This window comes from Mus caroli, chromosome 11 (genome assembly GCF_900094665.2).
Source record: "Mus caroli chromosome 11, CAROLI_EIJ_v1.1, whole genome shotgun sequence".
Taxonomy (NCBI): domain Eukaryota; kingdom Metazoa; phylum Chordata; class Mammalia; order Rodentia; family Muridae; genus Mus; species Mus caroli.
The window spans coordinates 25,237,089-25,264,021 of NC_034580.1; the positions used below are offsets into that span (position 1 = coordinate 25,237,089).

At 43.7% G+C, this 26,933-nt stretch overlaps 1 long non-coding RNA gene across 4 annotated transcripts in view; it reads right to left on the reverse strand.

Moving 5' to 3' along the window:
• LOC110304346 overlaps nt 1–26,666 on the reverse strand; it is a 47,411-nt gene extending 20,745 nt beyond the window's left edge. For all 4 annotated transcript variants that reach the window (XR_003837951.1, XR_003837952.1, XR_003837953.1 and 1 more), the window contains exon 1: nt 26,426–26,666. This is a non-coding gene — a long non-coding RNA (uncharacterized LOC110304346). The remainder of the gene's footprint in view (nt 1–26,425) is intronic.
• Between the last annotated feature and the right edge of the window lie 267 nt (nt 26,667–26,933).

The following is a 26,933-nucleotide window of genomic DNA, read 5'->3' on the forward strand; positions in this document are numbered from 1 at the left end:
TTAATCTGGTTGGTCTTGGTCTTGCAATTGTTTTTTCTCACAGTCCTTCCCAAGTGACTGGGATTACGGGCATGCACCGTAATATAAGTCACCTCTTGTGACTTATATTATTTCCATCATCCCCTTATTGCTGTCTACTCCAAAACCAGAAGCCACACAGCTTCATTTGAAAAATGGAAGGATACTTCTTATATCTATATTAAAATTGCCCAATTAATCCTATATTGTGACCTTTGGTGACTGGAGTTTGGTTGACTGTGGAAGTGACTTTAGGTATGATGGTATGGTGTTTGTTGAGCTGTGACTATGACATGGAAGGGCTTGAGGAGAACACATATGATTCAGGACACAAATCTTCCCCATGTGGACACTGGGCCACTCTCTTATTTACAGAATCACGGGTTCTTTGGATTGCAGGAGACTGTTTAGTTGAGCTATTTTGCATTTTCAGGCCTTTTAGAAACCCAGCCCATAGCATCTCTGACATATATTATATTCCTTGGACACATGGTTACATGAGCTTGTCCCCTCACTAGTTCATCCCTACTATTTGACATTTCTAGTTCTTGCAACAGTCTATCAACTTTTGATTTGTTTTGGCTGCCAATTGACTCTTCACTCTCCCTCTGCTCACTTATTTTTAAAATCAAAATATTTGTTTTTATTACTTTTAATTAGATGTTTGTGTCTACATGTAAGTGTACGCACATGAATGGAGGTGCTCTTGGAGGCCAGAGGTGTTGGATCACCCTAGAGCTAGAGTTATAGGTGGTTGAGTCACCCAACATGGGTACTGGGAACTGAACCCAGGTCCCCTACAAAAACAGTAGTTTCTATTTTTTTTAATTAATTTATCTACTTTACATCCCAATTACAGCCTCCCCTCCCTCTTCTTCTCCCAGTTCCAGCCCCATCACCACCACCACTATCCCCCTGTCCTCCCTGTCTCCTCAGAAAAGGCTCAGAAAAAGGGAGGCCTCCCATGGATATCAATCCACCCCAAGTTGTAATAGGTCGATGTGCATCCTCTCCCACTGTGGCTAGACAAGGCAGCCCAGCTGGGGGAAAGGGATCCGAAGCGGGATAAAATCAGATATAGCTCTCACTCACAGTTAGGAGTCTCACGTGAAGACCGAGCTCGAGCTACACAAATGTTACATTTGTGGGGAGCGAGGGCCTGGGTCTATCCCATGTATGCTCTCTGTGGCTCAGTCTCTGTGGGCCCCTAAGGGCCCATGTTAATTGATTCTGTGTTTTCTTGTGGTGTGCTTGACCTCTCTGGTTCCTTCAATCCTTAGTCCCTCTATTCTATAGAATTCCCCAAGTTCTGTCTAATGAAGTAGAGCACTGTTTAGTAATCACTAAGCGGCCTCTCTGCCCAAAGGGAAGCTGTATAACAGGCATTGTTCTAAACTTGCATCATTGAGAAGAGGCCAGGGTTAACAGCTGAACTAGTTTTCTAGCTGCCCCTCTTTAATATTTATTTAACTCTAGCTCTCTTCCACCCCGGTGGGGTGTGTGTGTGTGTGTGTGTATGTGTGTGTGTGTATGTGTGTGTGTGTGTGTATGTGTGTGTGTGTATGTGTGTGTGTGTGTCCCACAGTGAATATATGCATATATAAAGGTCAGAGGAAAACTTTCGAGGAAAACTTGCAGGAATTGGTTCTCTCCTTCCACCATATAGGTTCTGACAATATAACTCAAGTTTATCAGCAAGCTAATTCTTTTGCTTACTGGCCCTAACATAAAAATCTGGAGATGAGATCATCTATATCCAATGGAAAATGTCCTTTAAAGAATAGGAATAAGGGTTGGAGAAATGGCTCAGCAGTTAGGAACAATGGATGTTCCTCTAGAGGACTGGTGTTCAATTCCCAGGATCTATAGAGCCACTTACAACTGTTGGTAATGCCAGCTGCAGGGGATTCATGGCTCCAGGTATGGATGAGATGCACATGTATATGCATACAAGCAAAATACTCATACAAGTAAAGTAAATACATCTTAAACAAAAGAATAGGGATAAACTGGGCTTGGTGGCACATACGTTTTATCCTTACAGCTAGAGGCAGAGGTAAATCACTGTAAATTTGAGGCCAGCCTGATCTATATAGACAGTTCCAGGATAGCCAGAGCTATCCTGAAAGATACGTCTCAATACCAATCAAACAAACAAACAAAAAAAGAGGGGTAGGTTGTAGCTCAGTAGTAGAGAACATGCACAGCATAGCCCAAGGTCCTGGATGGGAAGGAGAGGGAGAAGGAGAAGGAGAAGGAGAAGGAGAAGGAGAAGGAGAAGAAGGGGAGGAGATACGGAGGAAGTGGGTATGTGACAAGGGAGACAAGGTTTTGAAGTACCAGTTAAAGATCACCAAAGATCCAAAGATGACCAGCAGCCATCTCTTCTACTACAAGTTAAAAAAGGGGCATGAAGCTGGGTCTCCCTCAGGGCTTACAGAAGGGACCAACCCCAACAATCCCTTGACTTAGCAGTTCTAGCTTCCATCAAGTGTAGGAAAAAGGTTCCGTTGCTTTAAGCCATCTAGATTGTGGGTAATTTGTGACAACCTGGGAAATGGATACAGTGCTGATTTGAGTGAACTTTGCAAAGACCAGTGATCTGAGCACACCAGCCCACTTCATTATCCTTCAACAGCCTTGCCTAGGCTGAGAGACTTTGAGGAAAACCATACTAGACCATGTACTGCCAACTATCAATCTTGGGATTTCTTTCCCTGAAGCCTAGAACTTGATCACACCAGATACCATGTAATTCTTATCAGCAGAGTGCAGTAAGAGAGCAGTCACTCAGCTCAGGGACCGCCATGCTGGATGCAGAAGGTGAAGAGGGTACTTCCCATTATTTTCCTGTCCCCCACGTCTTTACTGCAATGAAGACCTCTCTGTCAATACATTTGTGCCATGGTTACTTTCATAGGCATCTCCCTCTAGCCACTGAGAAGAGGAGAGCAAGTCTTACAGACATAGGCATGGAACACATGGGCGGACAGGGAAGGAACAGGAGAACCAGACAGAGAGATGGGTAAAGGATGGAAGACAAGTGGGAAGCAGTCTGAAACAGTGCAGGATCTCCATGGCCAGGATGTGGGCTGCAGGGACAAGCAGCTGGAGGAGAACGCTCTCTTCACTTCAAGAGGCTCCTTCAGAGACAGGTAAAATGGCAAGATCAATAAGACCCATGGACTGTGAAAAGTTCCCACCTGGAACCTGAACATTCAGCAAGACGTGGTTTTGAGGAAACTGTCTTTCACTACAACTGCCCAACATAACAGGGATTTGTAACACACTAGACAGCCTCTTTCTTGTACTGTGTCATTATACTGTAGGCCTGCTGGGCCAGTGGAGTCCCTTATGCTCATCAGCACTTTGGGATTTAGTTCTCAGGCACTGGGCAGCCTGAGTTTGTGGGTGTAACCACTCAGTTGCTATCCTCAAGAGGACCTGGCACTTCTACAGGGGGCCTGTTCTCAGCTGATCTAACACACCACATTTTTGCCTTTTGATTTGCACACATAAAATGAATCTCCCTCCTTTCTCTTGTTCCCAGGTTCTAATCATCAATTAGAACCACTTTGTTCTTTGCATCTTTCTGCTGACCAGTTTGGGAATTGGTGAGCAGAGAGAAGAAAGGGAGGTTGTGTTTGTGGGCAGTGGCACTGGATGGCTGGCTGCTAATGAAGGCTCCCTGAATGGTTTGATTGTGTTGCTGTTTATATAGTTTTGATTTTAATTTGCATCCGTACCAGGCTCGGCTCCCAAGAGTCATTCAGCCGTATTTGGAGGCAAACCTGCCAGTTTACTGGCCACTAGGAAACTGATGTGCCTCCCCTGCCCCCACTTTTATCATGTGCTGTTAATTGTTTATAGATCATGGGGAGGAAGAAAGACTCTACAGAACCAGAGAAGTTTCTTCTCTCACATGGCTGGATCATATGAGATGTAGCTTCTCTGTTAAAAGGCTGAGGTTAGGGTGGGGAGACGGAGTGTCAAAGAGCCAAGATGAGTCTCTTGAAGACAAGAGAACTCTACTGTGTTTTTCCTCCTCCAATGAATGCCCATTCCTTATTTTCTCCTTTTTCCTGAAACATGCCTGCAGACTTGGACTTAAGAACCAATTCTAGCCCACTATTCTCTTTATAAGTACATCACAATTAGCACCCAAGGCCCTGTACAATTCAGTAATCTGGGTCTTTCTGATGCCACTCTCAATTTCCTCTCCAGTGTTTCCCACCACTGTACACTAATTCTCTTCCATTCTGCTCAGGCCAGGACTCTTCCTGGAAGGCTGCTACTGCCTGTCCAGCACCTTGTCTCTATGTCTCAGTCCTCTTGAATGCTCCAGCTCACATTGTCTCTGTATGTGCTCCTTAAGAGTGGGTTCTGCAAACACTCAACGAGGCAGAATAAGGAGTTAATCCATGGTGTATGCCACCGGAGCCCAAGAAGATTCCAGAGAGAAGCAAGACAACGGAAGAACAAAACCAAACCTCTGTTTTTCTAGTCAAGGTCTAAAGGAAGAAAGCAACAGTGTCTGCTACAAAGGAGCCCAAGGCTGACTGCTCAAAACTGAATGTGCAGCTTGCAAAGGTACTAGACACAAGATGAGCCTCACCAGCTGTGATGAATATGGACTTTGCTATCATTCTCCAGCCTGTATTAATACCACTCCACCTCAAACCTACCTCTCTACAGTTCTAGACTAGAACCTGCTTGCTGCAGGGGATACCTCTATGCCTGTTCCAGCACATAGAAAACCCTTCCTCCACTGGCTTGGTGAGTTCTTATCCTCCAGCCTCAGCACAAGGTACATCTCCAGGAGGTGCTTCTCAAGCTCCCCAGGCAGCAAGAGCTTCTTTCCCGCTTCTCTGAAGCCCTCCATAGCTCTCCCAGGCTCTCCCTTTCTTCTCCTCTTGTGATCTAGGGACTGTTGAATGGAGGCTGGAGTCTTGCAGTACAAATGAAGGATACAGTCAGTGTTTTCCCTCTTTGGATCTTCACCTTTTGTAGCTACAGTTCCCTGCTATGTACTGGGCTCAGGGTCCCAGGTGATTGAATAAAGTCATGTTGGTAAAAAATTGAACACAGGAAAGTGGGGAACATAGTACATAAATGACATGTGCACTGACTAGCAGAAATGTAATGTGATCTGGGTGTGACAGCTCATACCTATAGCCCTGCACTTGAAAGACTGAGGCAGGAGTATTGCCCCAAATTCAAGGCCAGCTGGGGCTTCAAAGTGAGAGTCCACTCTTTTTTGTTTTTTGTATCTATCTATCTATCTATCTATCTATCTATCTATCTATCTATCTATCTATCTATTTATGTTATAGCCTGTCCTGGAACTCACTCTGTAGACCAGGCTGGCCTCGAACTCAGAAATCTGCCTGTCTCTGCCTCCCAAGTGCTGGGACTAAAGGCGTGAGCCACCACTGCCCAGCTCGAGAGTCTGTTTTTTTTTAAAAGGAAATATTAATATAACATGAGCCACATTTTAGATTTTCAAGCAGTCAGCTTTAAACTTAAAGAAGCAAATCCATTCATATGGATGTATAGTGGACTCAAACAGGAAACAATATCATCATCTCCTAGGCAGGTGTACTCACAGAATCCTGGAGGACATAAGAATCCGGGAACGAGCTGCCCAGACCCTCTGGTCTTTTAAGGAACAGTTGACAATCTGCTGCTGAGGTTTCACTGGGCAGTGACTCCAGAAAGCAGAGAGGGGGGCTCTGGTGGCCACATTCCCTTCTCAGATGCCCTTTGTGCAGTAAGAAGGCCTGAGCCTTCTGCAATCACGTCTTAGCATTACAAATCCAGGTCATTTATAGCACACAGGAGATAGGGATGTCCAAGGGTTTAATAGTGGCCCCTGAGACAGGTGGCACCTGCTCCTGTGCATGTGAGAAGTTTGCTTTGTTTCTGAGGTGGATAGAGGCTGAACGAGAAGATCAAAGAGACAGATCAAGCAACCAAAGTATGAGGGAAGAAGGAAGACACCATGGGGCAGAGTGACAGCTTACTTGACTAAAGCTAGTTATGTCTACTGCCTCAAAGGACCAAGGTGTCTGGCAGTAAAACAACAACTAAAAAGCTGGCAGGCAGGCTATCTTTTGTTCATGCCCATCAGTCTTCCATGAGTCTTTATTAAAGAATATCACTGTAATTAATAGACACCAATGCGGTCTTTCTATTTTTAAGCCACATAATATCTCAAATAAGAGTAAGGATCAACATAAACATGTACATTAATAAGCTGAAAAGGTTCTGATTGGGCAAACATTTAAAAAGTATTTTATACAGTTATAAGATATAAGAGGTCTTAATGTTCTCACTTATGACACAATAGTACACTGTTGTCCCCACCACCTAGCTTAAGGAGTACTATAAGTACAAATTGAAGTCTTCAAATTCCATCCTGTCCACCCTCTCCCTAGCTGACTATCTCTCTTCTCCATCTTCCTCTTTCCCCATTTGCTGTGTTAGAGATGTAACCCATTATCTTACATACTCTAGGCAAGCATTCTACCATTGAGCTATGTTCCCATCTCTTATTTGAGACAGGGCCTTATTGTGTATCTCTTAGGATGTCCTTGAACTTGTTGAATTGCCTCAGCCCACCAATTGGTAGATTACAGGTTGTTGTGTCTGGCCAGCAGATCACAGCCTGGGTTTTAGCCTGGAAAGGCATTTTGGAAACCTGGAAGAGAAGAGGGGCTAGGTGGCGAGAGAAGGGAATGAAGCTAAGACAATATTTTGATCAAAGCTCAATTTTACTATTTCCAGACACTCAGTTTTAAAGGAAGGGGGAGGGAACCCGATTTCCCGCCAAACAATCTCGGGGTCCAGTAGCAGGACAAACACGTGTGTGCCTCCAAGCAGCAAAGGCAGGGTCTAGCAGTAGGCGTGGCAGGACGAATGAGCAGGAAGCTCCACCCTTGAGCAAGCAGGTTCAAGCAGGTGGGAGAAGGGAGACCACAACAGGTGTCCACCATCGTGGGATGAATGGATAGATTAGATAGAAAGCTGAATGATCAAGCCTTACTATGGGAACTGTTTTAGACCATTATGGAAATTCCCAAGTCTAGTGATTAGCTGTCCAAGCTGACCCAGGTGTCTTAGTTTGTGTTTTATTGCTGTGAAGAGACACCATGGCCAAGGTAACTGTTATAAAGGTAAATATTTAATTGGGACTGGCTTATAGTTTCAGAGATCTAGTCCATTTTCATCCATGGCAGGAAGCATGGCAGTGTGCAGGCAGGTAGGATGCTAGAGGAGCCAAGAGTTCTATATCTTGAACCAAAGGCAGCGAGGAGGAGACTGGATTCCACACTGGGTGGAGCTTGAGCAAAGGAGACCTCAAAGCCCACCCCCACAGTGATGCACTTCCTCCAACAAGGCCACACTTCCTAATAAAGCCACTCCCTATGAGACAAGCATTTAATGCCAAGTCTGTAGGTGCCAAACCTATTTAAACCACCACACTATGAAAGTCAATGTTGCAATTCCAGTTTAAGTCCGAGACCTTAGGACAAGGAGCTCATATGTAAACCCCACTACCAATGTTTTTTTTTTTCCATAAGTTTGAAGGTAGGCATGAAGCAAAAGGGCAAATTCCTGATTCTTCTGCCTTTTGGTATTTAGTGTCGGAGCAAATAATAATTGCTGGCCCTGGCAAAGGCTCTATGTTACCTACACTGCTTCAAATACTAATTTCATCCAAACACACACACACACACACAGAAATAGTGCTTAATCTAGGATCCTCCCCACCCTTAAAATAATGTCTCATTAGACTGGCTTTGAGCCTACCATCTACCCACCTCTGCTGGAAGACAGGCATGCCCACCATCACTTGCAGGCTTTTTTTTTTTTTTTTCTTCAGAGTTCGTGGGAAAAGAGTAGTTTCTTTGTAAAGAGGAATAACATTAGAATAAACATTTCCATTCTTGTAACCATTGGATCATTCTGGGCTCGGCATTCAGGATGATGAGAGCCACTAACCCTCTGTGGAATGTGGACCTCATGCAGAAGAGCCTAAATTAAACAGAATGACAGGACAGGAATGGAAAATGCTACGAGGCTCAGTTACAGACAGCTGAGATAGCAACAGCAGCAGAGAAGGTTTTCCCCTCCCCATTTCTACTTTTTAAACAATGGATCTGATTTACTGTAATTAGGTTCTTTATGGATAAAGGTAACTTAAGACAGGATAATTACCCAAGCATTTAAGAATAAAACATAGCTGTTTGTAATTAAAACATCCTCCCTTCCCCCCCCTCCAATAAATTTCCCACCATTAAATATGGCATCGTGAATCCTATAGAGGGAGTTGATAATGTAGACATGATAGGAAAGGCCTGGGCTTGGCTGTTTAAGTCCATGCTTCTGTCTTGACTGACTCCCAGGATACACCTGAAAGCCCTCCCAGTGTCTTGGGTCTGACTTTGTGCTCCTTAGAAATTTCTTCTTCTCTTACAAATGGGCACTTACTCAGGTCCCAATTCCTCTGGACATGGTGTACTTTCCCCAGTTTCTCTTCAGGACTAAGGCATTTGTTGCCCCAGCTGCCACTGTATTGGCAACTAGTGGTTTTGTGATATCAAAACTAGATGGCATAGTGATATCTATGTCAGGATGGTCTCTTATACATGTGGTACACATACATATATGCAGGTAAAACACTCATACACATAAAGTAAAATAATAATATTTTTTGTAAAAGCACACATATTTTAAAACTTGACATGCTTTAATTGTCCTCCAAACTCCTAATTCGTGTCAACCTCATGACTGATGCCCAGTGTAAAATTGAATATAAGAATTATTAACCTTCTAGTATTTCAAAACAACATGTTTTTAAATTTTGTTTATTATATGTTTCATTATTCTGAATTTTAGATTACTATATCATCTGGGTTTTAGTCTTTTTCTTCATAACTTCTGGAATTTTATGCTCTTTTCCCATTTTTTAAAAAGTTCTAAATGTATTATTGCCATTCCATTCACGTATCTTGATCATCGACAGTTCCACCTCCCTGAGTCCCCCCCAACACCTTCCTTTATGCCATCATTTCCTCTTCCATCTTCTTTTTCTCTGATAACAACAGAGAACAATTAGTGTTGCCTGCATGCACATGGACGAGGGGCCATCCACAGAAGCATAAGCAACCTATCATTAGTCACAGTCCTTGGAGAAAAATGACTCCCTGTAGCTGAGCAGCCATCAATTCTAATATCTCCTCAGCTAGAGTAGAGCCTCATGATTCCCTCCCCCATCCATACTGGAATGTTGACTGCCCCAGTTTTGTGCCGGTAACCATAGCTACTGTTAGTTGATGAGTACAATAACCATGTTGTGTCCAGAAGATGACATTTCATGGTACCTCCTCCCCATTTGGGGAAGCTCTTATATTCTTCCTGTTCCCTCTTCTTTGATGTTACCTGAGCCAGGGAGTGTGAGGAATAGCTATGTCATTTAAGAATGAGCGCTCAATACTCACTCACTCTCAGCACTTAGACTGGTGCTCACTGTGAGAGGCAGCTTCTCTACTCAAGGCTGAGAGTCCACCCCAACATGCCCATTTATCAAAATAACACTTGCAGGAGCACCCCTACAGCCTGTGTCCTCCTGGGATTTTGAACAGGTTTATAGCACTAGGCATGAGTTTTCTCCTGTGGAGCGGACCCTCAAGTCCAACCACAAGTATTAGTTATTCCTGTAAGAGTCGGGCCACTGTTGTACCAGTTGGTACAGCTTGCCTGTCAGTGTTATAGAATGCAGGATCCACTCATGGATAACACTATTGATAACTTTACTCCTCCAGCAGAGTTTGTAAAACCTTTAGGCACTGTGAGAGTTACTAGCTAACAGGATGTGTGTGTGTGTGTGTGTGTGTGTGTGTGTCTAGGGCTTGTGTGCTGGAACCAAAGTGTGCTTTGTCTTTAGTGATAGAGTCTTACTACCTTGATATATTAAGCACTAAGGGTCATAATGTGTCATAATGTGTGCTTTTGGGTTTGTTTGTTTTGGGGACAGAGTTTCTAACTATCCTGGGACTTGCTTTGTAGACCAGGCTGGCCTGGAACTCACAGAAATCACCTGCTTCTCCTCCTAGTGCTGAGATTAAACGTGTGTGCCACCACTGCCAGGTGTTGTTGTTGTTGTCCTTGATGATGATGATGATGGTGATGATGGCGACAACGATGATGATATGTGAGGCATCTGGGGCCTCACTGACTTATTATCTTAACCACTAGAATCTAGTTGACTTTTGGGACTCAGAAAAGAAGTTGGAGTCTGGTGAAAATGTTGTGGGGGCTTAAGAACCCCACATTCTCTAAATTTCAGAAGAAAACAGGGCCCTCCCATGTACAAAGGGGTGATTCTAGAGTGAAGGCTGCTGTTTTAGAAGAGTTAGTGCCCTAAATAGGGCTGAGTAGAATGGACTCATGGGTCTCTGGTTTGGTTCCAACTCTGCCCTTTAGGAGCTGTGGAACTGTCAGTGATCTTCCTGAACTTTTAATCTCCTCCTCTGTGAAATGGGAATTATAGCTTGAAGGGTTACTCTTAAGACAGACAACTTATGTTGTTCTGGTTGTTGGGCAGAGACAGGAAGAGGAGAGTGTGGCTTTGTGTTCAAGAAACTCTTGTTGAGCAGAAAATGGCACAGTAAACTATCTAGCTGTGAAACTGTATGGTCGTACAAGTTGGAGAAAGGTTTAGTGGTAGGTGATGTGAATACAATCCTATTTATATTTTTATGAAAGTTGCTGAATGTGTGGAGTGGAGTGGAGTGGAGTGGAACTTTTCAGTCTTGTTTTCTGGGTTCTGTTCGGCCTTATTCTGAAATCAATGGGGCAGAGTCCTTGCTCCCAGCTGATGCTGACTCTTCCCTTTGATTTAGCCTCATTTAGCCTCATATACCTATAGGGCTTTATTCACTGCTGAGATACTAACAACTTTGACACATTAACCTGGGACATAGACCAGGAATCATCACGCAGGACTCAGGTGAGAAGTGGCTGTTTGAGTCTCAGTGTGTCCTGTCCTCAGTCCCTTCTTGAAAATTCAGGCTTTATCTATGGTGTATCTCCAAAGGAGTGCAAATATGGATGAAGGACAGGATTCTAGTGTGATCTTCTCCCCCAAGCCTCACTGCAGAGCCTGTCATAGAAGGCAGGTGGTTGCACTGAGGCCCATAGTAGAATCCTGAGACTGGCTTCTGTGTTAGGTTTACTTTTGTTCAGCTATGGATGGGCACAGTGAGTATACAAGTCCCAAGTCCGTCTCTGAATGGACTATTTTATTACCTAAAGCCAGCTGTCTGGTGGACCACCTCTAGAAAACAGCAGAGGGAGGCTGACTACACAATTTGCAGGGTCCATTACAAAATGAAAATGGGCCAGTGATCTAAAATTAGGCAAAAACTTCAGTTAAGGTATCATCCTCCTCAAAATGTCTTATTTTACAATGTAATAGGAATGATGTTGTTTGACTTAACTAAATGTAGGAAAGCAAAATATCATCGGACAGATGGACCAGAATCTTGTTCATCAGGTTTTTTCTGGCTCACTTGCTTTGCACATTCATTTACTACGTCCTAAGTTTTATCTCAGCAGCTTCCTTTTCAATTGATATCACTGAAAGTGATATTAGTCACTTCTTGGCAAGTGCAAGGTCTTGAATGATGTTTGGTAGATCTTAAGAAGGTGCATGGAAATCTGAATTTAATTTGAATTATAAATGTCTGCAATTGTGTTTTCGTGTTTTGGTCTTTCTTTTAAGAAATCCATAAAAGTTGCTGGCTGTGGTGGCTCACACCTTTACGTGTGAGTACAAAGCCAGTCTTGGTTACAGAGACCAGAACACACTGAATTCACAGATGATGTTTTCAAAAAAGAAGGGAAGGAAAAAAGGAACAAGCATGCAAACAACAAAAAAAGGTTTCATTATTTGCGTATAATTAAAGATGCCTGCTTAGGTGTAATTGCTTTATCTCCTATGGCATAAAATCCATCTTAATTTTATTTTTAGATAGGGTCTCAGTAGGTTGTCCACATTGGCCATTGAGCCCATGATTCTCTTTCCTGAGGCTGCCGCTACCCTAGCTTTAAATTATATTTCTTGCTAACTTTGTTCATGTGAAGCTTCATGTAAAAACTGTAGTGTTCTTTCATTTTAATTCCTCTTTCTAAGCCTGCAGATATTAGCATTATGGTGATGTGTCAGTTTCTGAAACCTGAAAATCTAAAGTCTTCAGAGGACTCTACTAACTCCCCTAGATTTATTAGAGTCTGTGCAAATGCTTCTATTTTGTAGCAATTAACCGACACATGCTTACTCAGAACACTGGCAGTTTCTACCCCATTATTCACACTAGGGACCCTGAGAGTTATTATTGATGCAGATGAAGCAAGGATAGACTCCTGAGGTATATTGCTTCCCTCTGTTGCCTGGGAACTTCCACATAAACTCCTTTCCCTTTCCTGGGAGAGTAGAGGTGGGTGGTCACTACTGCCACCCCATCCCACCCCACACCCCACTCCCATCACTAGCTGGGATTCAGGTTTGGGTCTAGCTCCATGTCAGCACTCTGTCCACTGTACCCACAGGACTGAGCCTGTGTCAGTACACTCAATTGTCTTCAGCTCACATACCTGTCTCCTCACCAGTCATCAGATCTCACTTACAGAACACAAGTTTGAAGAGAATCTATTAAGAATATCAAAATAATAATGTAAAATCATTCAACCAAAGGTGGAATTTACTCAGAGAGCTGAGCTTGCGTGACTCTGCAGTTTGTGGGCCACAGAGCCAGCTTTGACTCAAGGCATGTATTCAGATCTTAGTGTGGCCTCTTTGTATTGCAACTGGAAAGTATTCTCAGTCAGGGGACCCATAAAACTCTGGAGTATGTTCTAAAAATAGAAGCTCTGTATGCCTGATGTAAAAATGCAAGTATCTTTGTTTGGAGGGCTTATTGTTGAAATTCTTATTTTCTCCATCCTCAACCCAAGATCTGGTGACCTTGGCCTTGTGGGGGGCCACTCCAGCACATGGAAAGATCATTGTCAGGTTCCAGCTGACTCATCTCACTGATAACGATACCCTGGTGTTCATGCTGCCAACAGTGCAGAGGGGGCAGTGGCACTGGCTTCAGTGCACCCAACAAAAGAGATGAATGGACAGTGGAAGAACCCAGACCTGTTTTTATGTCTAGGCAAGACATTTGTTTTGGCTCTAAATAAGTGCTTTCTTCATCCTTACACTCAAAATCCCTGAAGACATTAGTAGAATTTGTTTCTTTCCAGGGTTCCAAAATAAATAAGGCATGTCCAGCTGTTAAGCTATAGCCTTGGAAAGATTCTATAACTATTTTTTTGTTACAAAATCAAATCATATTTTTAGATGTGTTTATTTAGAAATTAAAGATAAGGGAGAATAGAGCAGTTCACAGCTGTAATTTCAGTCTTAAATGACTGTCCCAGCCCCGGTGTGTAAGGCTTAGTCCACAGTCACTGAACTGTCGGGAGGTTGTGGAGCTTCAGTAAACAGGGTCCAGGAGAAGTCTTGGGTTACTGGGGTGTGCCCTCAGGGGGATCCTGTGGCTCTAGTTCTCTTGTTTGCACCCAATTCATGAAATGAACTGCTTTCCTATGTGTCCCCACCATGATGCTCCAGCTCTCTACAGAGCTCCAAAACTGTGAGCCAGAGTGAACCTCCTCTCTTTCTAAGTTGGTCCTCTCTTTACTTTGTTATAAGGACAGAAACTAACGCATCAGACAGACACACCTACCATCAGATGGACACACCCACCTGATGGAGATAATGCAGTTAACCTCGGGACAAGCTTCAGACTTCCCTTTTAGTTTTCTGTTTGTGCCTCAGAAAACAAATAGTGAGATACAAGGATTGACACAGTAAGCGCTCACATATCCAATACCTTTAATGATTAAATATTTTTTTATCTTATTTGCTTCAGATTGTTTTGTATAAAAAAAAGTAAAATGTAAATGATAAAGTTTATTTCCTGTTGGTACCTCACCTAAATCCCATTTCCCTTCTTTTCAAAGAATAACTTCTACTTTCAATCGCAGTCTGTTCCTCCCTCCCTCCTTCTTTCCCCCTCTCTCCTTCTCCCCGGTGAGAGCCATCTCTGCGGCCCCTGTGAGAGCATTCTTTTTGTTGTTTTCTCTTCACAGTATCATTTTTAGCTAAGAAAATTAACCCTATTTTGAAGCCAAAAGATAATCTCTTATCTAATTATATAAAGATCTTTACTGATAGGTAGGATGTTTAATCTATCTACAATTTTCTTTGGTAGAAATTAATTTTGTTATTTTTTTATGTGGAATGACCCAATTTCAGTATCATTTATGCAAGTGCCTTCCATCCCCCAACTAATTTCACATTTATTCAGCCAACAAATACTGGCCAAGTCTTCCTTGTGTATCAGGCACTGTTCCAACACTGATGATAATGCAGGATAGAGGGAGGACTGGGGAAAAGACATGATATCAAGGATACATTCCATGGCAATAAGAGAAACTAACAAGTATATAGCATGTCAGATGGAGATGCTCTCTAGGAAGACAAGTACAGCCCCCAAAAGAAAAGGGTTGTGTCAGGAGTTTCTTTTGTTGCTTTATTTATTTATTTATTTATTTATTTATTTTGGTTTTTCGAGACAGGGTTTCCCTGTATAGCCCTGGCTGTCCTGGAACTCACTTTGTAGACCAGGCTGGCCTNGAACTCAGAAATCCAACTGCCTCTGCCTCCCGTGTGCTGGGATTAAAGGTGTGTACCACCAGGAATGTTACCACTGTCAATATGATATCTGTGTGAAGACACGGCCCAGGTGAGAGAGTAAGTATGTGGGTGAAGGCAGGAAGGATGGGAATTCCATCTGAACTCTCAGAGAATGCAGTGCTCCTGGTGTGTTGTCTGAACACCGTCAAGGAGCTACATAGTAAGCCAGGAGAGCCTAGAAGCAGAGGAATGGAGAGAATTTTGTAGGGCCTCGTGAGTTGCTATCAGGACTTACAGTGGGAATGTTGTGATCAGAAGAGACTCTTGTCAGACCTGCCACCACGATTGCCACACTGACAGAAAAACTGGAGTACCTTTTCAACCTTCTATTAAAAATTTCAAAATCATACCTATAATCCCAGTAGGCAGATCTCTGTGAGTTCAGGACCAGCCTGGTCTACATAGTGAATTTCAGGCCAGTCAGGGCTATATAGTGAGACTGTGCCTCAACAAACAAACAAACAAACAAACAAACAAACCATTTATTTAGTGTACTTGTGTGCTTGTATGATGGTGTGCATGTGGAGGTTAGTGAAGAATTTGTCACAGCCAGGTGTCTTCATGTGGGTCCTGGGGCTCAAACTTAGGGCATCAGCCTTGGCAGCAAGCCCCTGTACCTGCTGAGCCTCATTCCTCTTCCTTCCTTCCTTCTTTCCTTCCTTCCTTGCTTCCTCTTTCTTTTCTTTCTTTCTTTCTTTCTTTCTTTCTTTCTTTCTTTCTTTCTTTCCCTTTCTCTTTCTTTCTTTTTATATTTCTTTTGTTGCTTGCTTTATTTATTTATTTATTTATTTATTTATTTATTTATTTATTTTGGTTTTTCGAGACAGGGTTTCCCTGTATAGCCCTGGCTGTCCTGGAACTCACTTTGTAGACCAGGCTGGCCTTGAACTCAGAAATCCAACTGCNTCTGCCTCCCGTGTGCTGGGATTAAAGGTGTGTACCACCACGCCCGGCTGTTATTTATTTATTTTTGATGGCACAGTATATTGAGTCAAGGACAAGACAGGGTCTCACTAAAGTTCTCAATCTGGCCTTGAACTTGCAGTCTTCCTGCCTCAACTTCCCAAGTACCTGGAATTACAATCAAGCTTGGGCCACCAAGCCTAGCACATCACTCGTTCTACCCAGATGTTGTGGAATACTATCGAGTGAGTGTAACAGCCACCTGAACAGTGTGACTCCACCCTGCCACTGGATCTCAGCTGGATGCATTTCTGCCCCATCCACACATGGTTTGGGGAGGTACTAGAGAGCTAACTGAAGATTCTATCTACGCAGCTATGGGGAAGTAGCCATCTGTGCTGGTGGAAACTTTCAGTAGTGTGACTGCTCTAGGGGCAGTAAGTAGCCCCCATGTAATGTAAATGACCCCTTACCCATGCTCTGTGAGTAAGCCTAATAAAGTCATTGGTTTCCCAAGTTGAATTTTGGAGAAACTGTACTTTGGTACATATATCATTTGGTGCCCCTTCTGAGGGGCAAAGATATATTTTTAGTCTCCTTAGAAATAAGTTTGCAGAACACTAGGGGTTGAGGGTGCCTAACCAAAACTCTATTGATATAAAGATCAAAGAGGGCTGGACCTCCCTCAGGAGAGATTCCTTATGAATATCATTGTCAAGGGAAGAGCCAAGCTAAGGATCAACAAAGTACAATTACACTGGCCCCATTGCATGAGTGGGTTTACCATACTTCCCAAGGTATTCTGGGTACTTTGATGGATACTCTCTGGTTATAATTATTTTTTTCTCAGATTTTTCTGCTCCAGAGACTGATAATGAATTAAAACATGAGCCAGATGGGCAGATATTAACTGAAGGCTAAAAGGAAGATGAGATGGCCTGAGGCTGGCATCTTCTGAGATCCTAGTAGCATGGACTTCACAGTATCTCTCAGTGGTCGTTCACTGTCAGGTACTTATTTCTTGTCATTTTAGATTTCATTTGTGTGCATGGTTCCTGGACCTTTCCCTAACATTTGTGACATGATAACCAATCTAATTGCAGTTAACTTTCCTCTAAACTCAGTGAGAGCAGGGGTCTTGGTGCTTGCCTTGTTTCCAACCCCACAGTAGAGGTTTGCAGTGTGTGTTGGGTGAATGTAACCATTCACAAAATGGCTGCACATGAACATGTGTGGAGTTCGAGCTGGCTCAGGGTGCTTGATTTCATCCGTGGGAGTGGGCATTCTATGCTGTACTTTTGTGATGGTAATGTGTGGTTGTCTGGCCCCCTGGGAAGTTGCCCAGCTGTTTGGTGGCGTCCTTTGTTTCCTTGTGGGCTGAGTTATCCCCAAGACCCTGCAGTTGGATGCAATGTCTGCAGCAACAGCCGCTGTCTGCAGCTAGGTGGGTGTGATCTGGAGACCGAGTCTGTCTGATTCTCTGTTCCTGGCTGCTGACAATAAACAGGCTTTCCTCCACAGCTGTTGACAGTTGCCTCCCACACAGCCCACCAGAGCCCTGCCCAGGGATGGCATGACTCCCTCCCTCCCTCCCTGTTGCACTAATTATAACAACACTGTATTCTTACTCGTGCCTGAGAGTTTCACGCAGACATTGCCCCCCTGGACTTTGGAATGAGACTCAAAAAAAGCAGAACTGCTGAAAATGTATTCAAGTTAATGTGGTCAGGTTCAAGTTATCTAATATGACTTGCTGATCTTCTGTAGAGGGCAAGGAGAAAGGATGCCAGTTCAAGGCTGAGGAGAAGGCTTCTCAGGAATCCTGGATAGGAAGGAAGGTGGCACAGAGCCTGTGCTTTAGTTTTCCTGGTGTCCTCAGGATATCAGCCTGTACTTTCTTCCTAATTGTGCGCACCTTGGATTGGGAGAAAGAGTGTTGGGAAAGCCTCTTGGAAGAGCTGAGTACAAAAGCTGAGCAGGAAAGTTGCTTTCCTTCTGAGAGCATCTGCTTCTGGTGCCTGAGCCAGACTGTTCTTTCCCTAGGTGCTGCCATGCAGTTCTGCCCTCCTCAGGAGCTGCAGGGTAGGCTCTGAACACACAGCGGGTATGGGAATCATTCATCACCTGCGTCCCAGGCCCACAGGGCAGTCCAGGAGGCACATGGCCCACACCAAACCATAGGCTTGCTTTTAACAGCTACATGCAATGACTGTGCCAAAACTAGAGCCGGGAACAAAGCTGGGCTTTGGGACTCCCATATGAACCTTTCTGCACCTGAATCTGGTGAGTGCCTGGGAGGAGGAAGAATAAGAAGCCAACTAGGGATATGAACAGAGAACACTTACCTAGTGTCTTACTCAGTGTTGTATAGAGACTGTGGCTCTGTGGCTGTGAATGACCATGACCACAGCAACTCTTATAAAGGACAACACTTATCTGGGGCTGGTTTACAGGTTCAGAGGCTTAGACAATTGTCATAGTGGTGAGAAGCATGGTGGCACTCAGGCAGACATAGTGCTGGAAAAGTGGCTGAGAGTTCTACATCTGTTTAGCAGGTAACAGGAAGGAACAGTGCCACTGGGCTTGACTTGAGCATTTGAAACCTCAAAGCCCTATGCACAGTTTCTCCAACAAGGCCATACCTCCAATAATGCTGGTCCTTATGAGTCTATGCAGACCATTTTCATTCACACCACCACATGTTCACGCCTAACATGTTCAAAGTCCAGCACCGTGTCTAGCACTGCCAGAAAGAAAACGTCAACTCGTCATGAACCTGGCCCCCTCCACTTCTGTAACATTATGATTTGATCCCGTGGTCAATCTCATTTTCTCAGTAGTCTCCTATGACAGGACGAAGGGCGGAGGCAGCTGTTCAAAGCATTTGCCCTGGATTTCAGCAGCGCTCCACCTGCTTCCCAGCAGGGCCACCCTGGGAGACCCCTGAGCAGCTGTTCGCTTGTCTCACTAGCTTTTCATCCTTGGTCACCACTGCCTGGACTATTTCCTCAGCTATAATGGAATGTATGCATGGTTCCAAGTGGGGCTGGTTACTCTGTACAGAGAGAACATAAGTTCTGTGAAGAAAAGTGCCCTATCAATCCCAGTATTATTATATTTATTCCTCCTGTGAGGCATTTTGGTCATATCTAGTAAATGTGAGGGGTGAAGCCAGATATCTTGTGAGCTCCTTGTTCTTAAATAGACTCAACAGTTTCTCAAAAGTTTTCAGATGCATTCATTTAAAACTGCAGATTGCGCCGGGAGTGGTGGCGCACGCCTTTAATCCCAGCACTCAGGAGGCAGAGGCAGGCGGATTTCTGAGTTCGAGGCCAGCCTGGTCTACAAAGTGAGCTCCAGGACAGCCAGAGCTATAAAGAGAAACCCTGTCTCGAAAAACCAAAAAAAAAAAAAAAAAAAAAACTGCAGATTGCTTTCTGTTCGACAGTCATCATTAGCTAAGCACTATACAGAGACCAAGGCTGTAGCTCCCAATGCTGAAAACCAAACTACCTTGGGTAATTGTAAGAAATGTGACTGCAGTTCACAAAGAATGTGCTATGATGAATCAGGGTCAGGGAGCTTTTAAGGAACAAAAACCTCATACAGAGTCTCTGAAGATATAAAACTGGTTAGACTACAGCTGCCTGCCAGGCCCTTTCCTCCTCTGAGTCCTTCCTATCCCACTGCATGATCTGCCTTCCCCACACAGTGAGCCTTGCCAGCACCTTTGTTTCTAATTTTAGCTGCTGTTTTGCATTTTGTGTAGCATCTTGGGAAATACAAATGCAGACTTTAAACTGCAGAGGAGCCAGGCAGTTGCTTCTAGATAAGATGTCCAGAGTTGATGAGTGATAGAAAGGTTGAGGAGGAGGAATATCAGAGCAGAACAGTGATGCTCTCAGAATCCCTCACTTCTCTTGGTGCTGATGGATAGTCACAAGGCTTCAGAAACCATTAAACTTCTTCATGACTTGGCAAAAATTGAACTTGATATAGATCAGTGGTTCTTACCCTTCCTAACTCTGTGACTCTTTAATACAGTTCCTCATGTTGCGATGATCCCCCAACCATAAAATTATTTTCATTGCTACTTTATAACTATAATTTTGCTACTGTTATGAATCATAATGCAAATATTTTTGGACATAGAGGGGTCACCACCCACAGGTTGAGAACCACGGATATAAATGTTGATATGTGTGTGTGTGTGTATCTGTGTGTGTGTGTGTTGAAGGATGGAGAGGACTCCATATATAACCCTGAACTAGATTCAGTAATCAGCCCAAACTAGAAGTGGGGCAGAAGCTCATAACATAAGTCACATGGAATAAATCATTGGCTGTCTCTCAAGGTCAGGGAACTGGCAGCTTGTTAGAAATTTACTGAAACAAAACAAAATGATGATAATAATACCTTTGCTCTTTTGAAACAGAACACGCAGAAAAGTACATGGATTACATTAGAGGATTCTTATAGACCTGAGTGAGCTAACATGAAAGGGACTGTCTTAATGAGGGTTCCTATTGCTGTGAAGAGATGCCATGACCACAGCAACTCTTATAAAGGAAAACTAATTGTGACTGGCTTACGGGGGTTTAGTCCATTATTGTCACAGTAAAGGATGGTGGCATACAGGCAGATATGGTTCTGGACTATATCTGGACTCATAGGCAGCAAAGGAGAACCACTGGACCTGGCTTCAGTCTTTGAAGCCTCAAGCTAACCCCAGTTACACACTCCCAAGAAGGCCACAGCTCCTGATAGAGCCACTCCATGTGACTGTCTTAGTTAGGGTTTCTTTTGCTGTGAAGAGACACCATGACCACAGCACATTTAATTGGAGCTGGCTTACAGTTTCAGAGGTTTGGTCCATTATCATCATGGTGGGAAAGATGGCATCATGCAAACAGACATGGTGCTGGAGTTTCTGAGAGTTCCATATCTTGTTCCAAAGGCAAAGAGAAGACTCTGAAGCCTACCTCAACAGCAACTAACACACTTCTTCCAACAAGGCCACACTTCCTAATAGTGCCACTCCCTAGGCCAAGCATATTCAAACCACCACAGGGACCCAGTGCCATTTCTACCTAGGTCAAGGAGTATTGTCAACACACCAAGAAATCCCTTCCCAGTAGAATTCAACCCCTTTGTTCATCCAGTAGTAACTGACTAATGTGGTGATCAATTTTTTTTTCTCAGTTCCATTTTTGATTTCTAAAACTGCATCCCTCCATAGCACAGGCTAGTTCTCCCTGTGCTGTTTAGCTTCTACATTATCTAAGTGGAATTGCCAAGGCTCTAGAGTTTTATACTGACTTTATATATATATATATATATATATATATATATATATAGTATTTGACTTAAACCTAGGGCCTCATGCTTGCTATGATAAATGCTTTATTACTAAACTATATCTGTAGACTCCACCTTTAGTTTTAATACAGAGAGTCTAACTAAGCTGCCAGGTTAGCTTTGAACTTCAGACCTTCCTGCATTCCAGGCCAGCAGACCCAGCTGTGTCTTTGTTTGTTTCTTTGTTTGTTTGCTGGCAATACTTTGTGAGATTTCATTAAGTTTTCAAGACAGCAATTCTTTCCCCTTGTAGAGTTATCACATCCCCTTACTTTCTAGACCTCAGAGAAGCATATTTTTTCCCTCTAAGTTATAACAAATTAAAGTAAACTTGGTGAGTAGAGATTTTGCAATATTTCTTGAGCCATCCCCTTCTTCTGGATGTTGCGGAGTCAGGACCAGGGTTACTGCTTCTGGCTGCAACTGTGTTTTCTCTGCCCTTCTGTGAGATGGGTGGTCCAGGGAACCCTTCATAGGTGTGTGTGTGTGTTAGGGGGGGTGCTTTGTTGAAGGAAATGATCTGAGCTATGAGCTCCCAGAAACACAAAACTAATGTTCTATGAATCTTGGATGAGGCATGGGGAAAGCCAGGACTCCTCCAAGATAATATGTGTGTCTCAGTCATTTCACTGAGGTTTTCTGGTCCCTTAGACTGTGCAAAAGGCAGTGACTAGAGTGTATAGATGAGATGGGACATTTAGCAGTATCTTTGATCTTTCCCCAAGCTGTTTATTCTTCACTCTTAGTTAGGCTTACTATTGCTGCAATGAGACACCATAACCAAAGCAACTTGGGGAGGAAAGGGTTTATTCAGTAAACACTTCCACATCACTGTTCATCTTTGAAAGAAGTCAGGGTAGGAACTCAAACAGAGCAGGAACCTGGAGACAAGAGCTGATGGAGAGGCCATGGTGGGTGCTGCTTACTGGCTTTTTCCCTATGGCTTTATACAGCCTGCTTTCTTATAGAACCCAGAACCAGCAACCAGTCCAGGGATGGCACCATCCACAATAGACTGGGCCCTCCCATATCAACCACTAATTAAGGAAAAATGCCTACAAGCTTGCCTGCAGCCTGATCTTATAGAGGCATTTTCTCAACTGACTCTCCCTCCTCTCTTAAGACTCTAGCTTGTGTCAAGTCGACAAAAAATTAACCAGAACAGCCACAGAAATTGAGTATGGTCTTTGAGTCAAACCAGCTTAGGCTCCAGGCTTACTGTGACCTGTGTTCTGTGACTATAGACTCCTCCTCACCTTAGGAATGGAATCTAATGCTAGGACACACCTTGTGGGGCTGTGATGGTTAGTTAAGAAATGCTTCAAAATTGGTTAGCATGCCACCTAAAGTAACCCCGGGCAACAGTGAGCAAAAGCTTCCAGTGGTCAAGATAATGGAATACTGTGGAGAGCCTTTTGAGGTGCCACTTGGCAGGAGTCTGACATTGGCCATGACAAGGAACTAAGCTCATGTAGGAATCTGACATTGGAGCAGGACAAAGAAGTAAGTACAGGCAGGGAAACGACATTGCCCAAGGACAAGGAAGTATGAATCTGATTTTAGGGTAGAACAAAGAAGTAGGCATAGATATCTTGATCATCCTTAGAAACAGTTATCACAGGAGTGATCAGGGGGGCTGTGTGTTTATTGTCTTTCTTGTTCCTTGACTATTGTCTTTTTAGTTCCTCATTGTACTGCTTGCCCTTAATACCTGCATGTAATTAAAATGGTATAAAAAGCTGATTGGGAAAATTAAAATTGCCTTCAGTCTCAGAATTGACTGGGGTCAATGTTTTGTTTTTTTTTTTCTTGAGACAGGGTTTCTCTGTGTAGCCCTGGCTGTTCTGGAACTCACTTTGTAGACCTGGCTGGCCTCGAACTCAGAAATCCACCTGCCTCTGCCTCCCGAGTGCTGGGATTAAAGGCGTGCACTACCACGCCTGGCAACTGGGGTCAATGTTGTCTGTCTTTTCTTTTTAATCTTCACTCCCACACTGGAGAACCCATTGACTGACTGAGGGGGCCTGGTCAGAATACAGTAATGATTTAGTCTATTGTCACCCTAATCTTCATGTGAGGGAACTGTGGCTCAGGAAAGCCAAATTGCCTAAGATCTGATGGCTTGTTTGTGGTGGAGACAATTTAACCTTCCTGATCATTATGTTGATGTATTTCTCTAATTTGCTTTTTTAAAAATAAAGTGCGTGCGTGTGGTGTGTGTGTGTGTGTGTGTGTGTGTGTGTGTGTGTGTGTGTGTGTTTTGAGGGGTGCTTCAGGGGATAACTCTACCGAGTCAGTTTTCCCTACTTGTCTTTATGTGGGTTCCAGGGATCAAACTCAGGTTGCAGGCTCACACTGCAAGTGCTTCTCTCTGCCGGGCTGCCTGGAAGACCCCTCTTGCTTGCTTTTCACCTGTCATGTAGCTTCTGATGTTGCCAGGGTCCTGTCAACTCCCTGTTCTACCTGATTAGAAATGAAGCTCGTTTGCAACTGGAGAACATTCAGAATGACTTACCTGTCACTCCAGCATGTGTGAGGCAGAGGCAGGAGGAGGAGGAGGAAAAAGAGGAGGGGGAGGAGGAGGAGGAAAAGAAAAAAGAGGAGGAAGAAAAGGAGGAGGAGGAGGAGGACTGCTTGCAGGTTGAGGCCAGCCTGGGTTGTATAGGTCCAGGCCAGCACAGGCTAAAGAGTGAAGACTCTGTCTCCAAACAAAACAAAAATAACATCAACAAAGGAGAAAACAAAAAACAAAACGAACAAACCAAGGTGAGCCTAAAAGTCAAGGAAAATAGAGTTTCTCAAAGTCAAAAAGACATGTAAATAGATTGTCTACCTCCTGAAAGGAGCATGGTCAAACTGGCATCTTGATTTTTAACTTGCATTATGTTAGATTTTTTTTAAAATATGTTGGTTTATTTATTTACTTAATATGTATGTATGTGGGCACACTACACATGTGGAGCCCAGTTCCGAGGATCAAAGTCAGGCTGTCAAACACGGCAGCAGTTGCCATCACTCACTAAGCCATCTTGCTTGCCCCCTGTTATATAGGTGATAGAAAAAGTCACTATGGTCATAACTGTGTGTGTTTTTTGTTTTTTTGTTTGTTTTTTCAAGACAGGGTTTCTCTGTATAGCCCTGGCTGTCCTGGAACTCACTTTGTAGACCAGCTGGCCTCGAACTCAGAAATCCGCCTGCCTCTGCCTCCCAAGTGCTGGGATTAAAGGCGTGCGCCACCACGCCCAGCTGTGTATGTTTTAAATCATCAATTTGTAGTTAAAAAAAAAAAAACAACAATAGAAAGCTACAATGCACAGTTTAACTGATATGGTAAGAATATAATTTGGTAGGTTTTTTTTTTTTTTTTTTTTTTTTCTGAAAACTGGATAAGCCACTTTAACTTCTATTTTTACAAAATAAGCAAATTGTATTATACAATAGATAAATCATGTGATTGTCTTAAAATTTAAAAGAGAATATAATTTGGAAAATCAATCAACTATAAAGGGGGATCTTTTTTTATTTTTTTCTCCCATTCTTGAATATATGGTCAGGCTCATGTGTAGGAGTTCTTGTGTACATGCTAGTGCGAGATGAAGAGGAGGAAAGGAGGGGGCTGGTGAGATGGCTCAGCAGGCAAGAGCACCCAACTGCTCTTCTGAAGGTCCTGAGTTCAAATCCCAGCAACTACATGGTGGCTCACAACCATCCATAATGAGATCTAACTCCCTTTTCTGGTGTGTCTGAAGACAGCTACAGTGTACTTACATATAATAAATAAATAAATTTTAAAAAAAAAAAAAAGAGAGAGAGAGAAAAGAAAAAGTTGGAAAGTCTTAAAAAAAAAAAAAAAAGAGGAGGAGGAGAGGAGTTAGATGCTCTCTTCAGCCATCCTTTACGCTGGCTGTCAGACGATAAACCCTCCCAGGAGGTGGAGAGTGGGGCTGCTACCCTTCAAGCTATGACTGTTCCTCAGCCTTTGCAGCTAGGGACTCTTCAGAGGACACACACAGCAAGTTTGCTTCCCATAGGTAGCCGAAATGGGCATGCTGCCCTCCCACTGCCTTTCAGTGAACATCCATCATCAGGGAATGACTTTTGGGCTTCCTTTCCCCTTCCAGCTCTAGCCCCTGCCTAGAGGAATGATTTTTTTCTACATACTGACTCGCCCCCAAGCTGCCAGGTGAAGCTGCACACCAATTTACAGCACAATGTTCTGTCTGTCACTCACAGACTGGAGTCTTCCCTCGCACCAGCCCTGGTGTTTCACTGGGTTCCTGGGGTCACTGTGTGGCCAGGGCTGCTGACTGTTGAGCTGCCCCCAGTTGTTCAGTCACCAATTTCCCTGTATCAGACATCACCAGCACTGCTGTTCCCGCCGCCACTGCTGCTGCCACTGCTGTCTGCTTCCTTTTTTTTTTTTTTTTTTTAAGTTATAACTCCACTTGAGGGTTAACAGAAAAAATAAAATAGAGAATCCAGTACTGTGGTGAATTAGAGAACTTTGCTCCTGTCATCAAGAGAGCTGAGGATTATCTGTTATTTTAATTATCTTTGATATTCAACCACTAATTATTTGGTTATAGGAGTGCAGACCTGAACCTTCAGGAAAAAAAATTTTTTTTTTTAGATTTATTTATTTATTTATTTATTTATTTATTTATTTATTTATTATAAGTACACTGTAGCTATCTTCAGACACTCCAGAAGAGGGCATCAGATTTCGTTACGGATGGTTGTGAGCCACCATGTGGTTGCTGGGATTTGAACTCAGGACCTTCAGAAGAGCAATCGGCACTCTTAACCACTGAGCCATCTCACCAGCCCAAAATTTTTTTTCATTAAGTTGACTCAAGCTGCAAGACTGGGCCAGGAACACATGGCAGCCTGGATGCAGGGAATTGCATGGTCAGGCTGAGAGCTGCTGCTGCTGCAGCTGGGGCAACCTGGCTCCTAGTTTGCAGGAGGGGAAGTATCTGGAAAGAGCTACTCTATATCAAGTGCAGAGGTCACTCAGAGGCTCTGCATCCCTCAGATCTGGAACAGCACTAGCCTAGAAAGTGTACCTTTCTGACACCCACCACCTGGACTCACACCTTGTAATTCACTGCTTGACTTGGTTCTGTGACTTTTGGTCCCTCACTTGTAAGGTGAGTCTTTAACTGCCCATTCCCCGCCACCACCCCCCCCCCCCGACTGCTATAGGAGACAAAAGCACATACCAAGGGCTCAGCACCTAAGTATTACTCAGTACACAACATCTTGTTCAGTATTATCTACTACTGTCATGGCCATCACTGTCACAGGTCCATATTCACAGGCTGGAAAACTTACCTACAGGAGGAGCTTTGGAGGCTGACTTCCTGTAATCCCAGGCCTTGGAAGGATGTGTCAGGAGAATGGTGAGTTAGAGGTCAGCCTGAAGATCATACTGAGGACGCATTTTCAAAAAAACCTAAAAAGAGCCACTAAGCACTTCAGCTCTGGTGGGCTCCTGTAGCAGAAGGGTCTGTCCTTGTGGTCACTCCTTCTCAGTATCGGCATTGCAGCAGAGTCCCTGGGCACTCATCGCAATCAGCTGACTTGGTAGTCAAAGCAGGTTTGACAGTTCTGCATGCCCACAAAGTTAGATTCAAGTATGCTGAGTCATACTGCAAGGTCTGATGGCAAAGCCAGTCACTGAAGCAGACAGCAGGCCCCACAGCCATAAATTGCAGTGTTTGCTGAAGGCATGTGGTGAATGTTGGTTCCTATGTCTGGGTGAAGGGAAGGAGGATGAGTGCTAATGTTTACAGAGCACCACTCATCGGCTTGAACTTGTTGGACCCCACTCAAGTTCTCA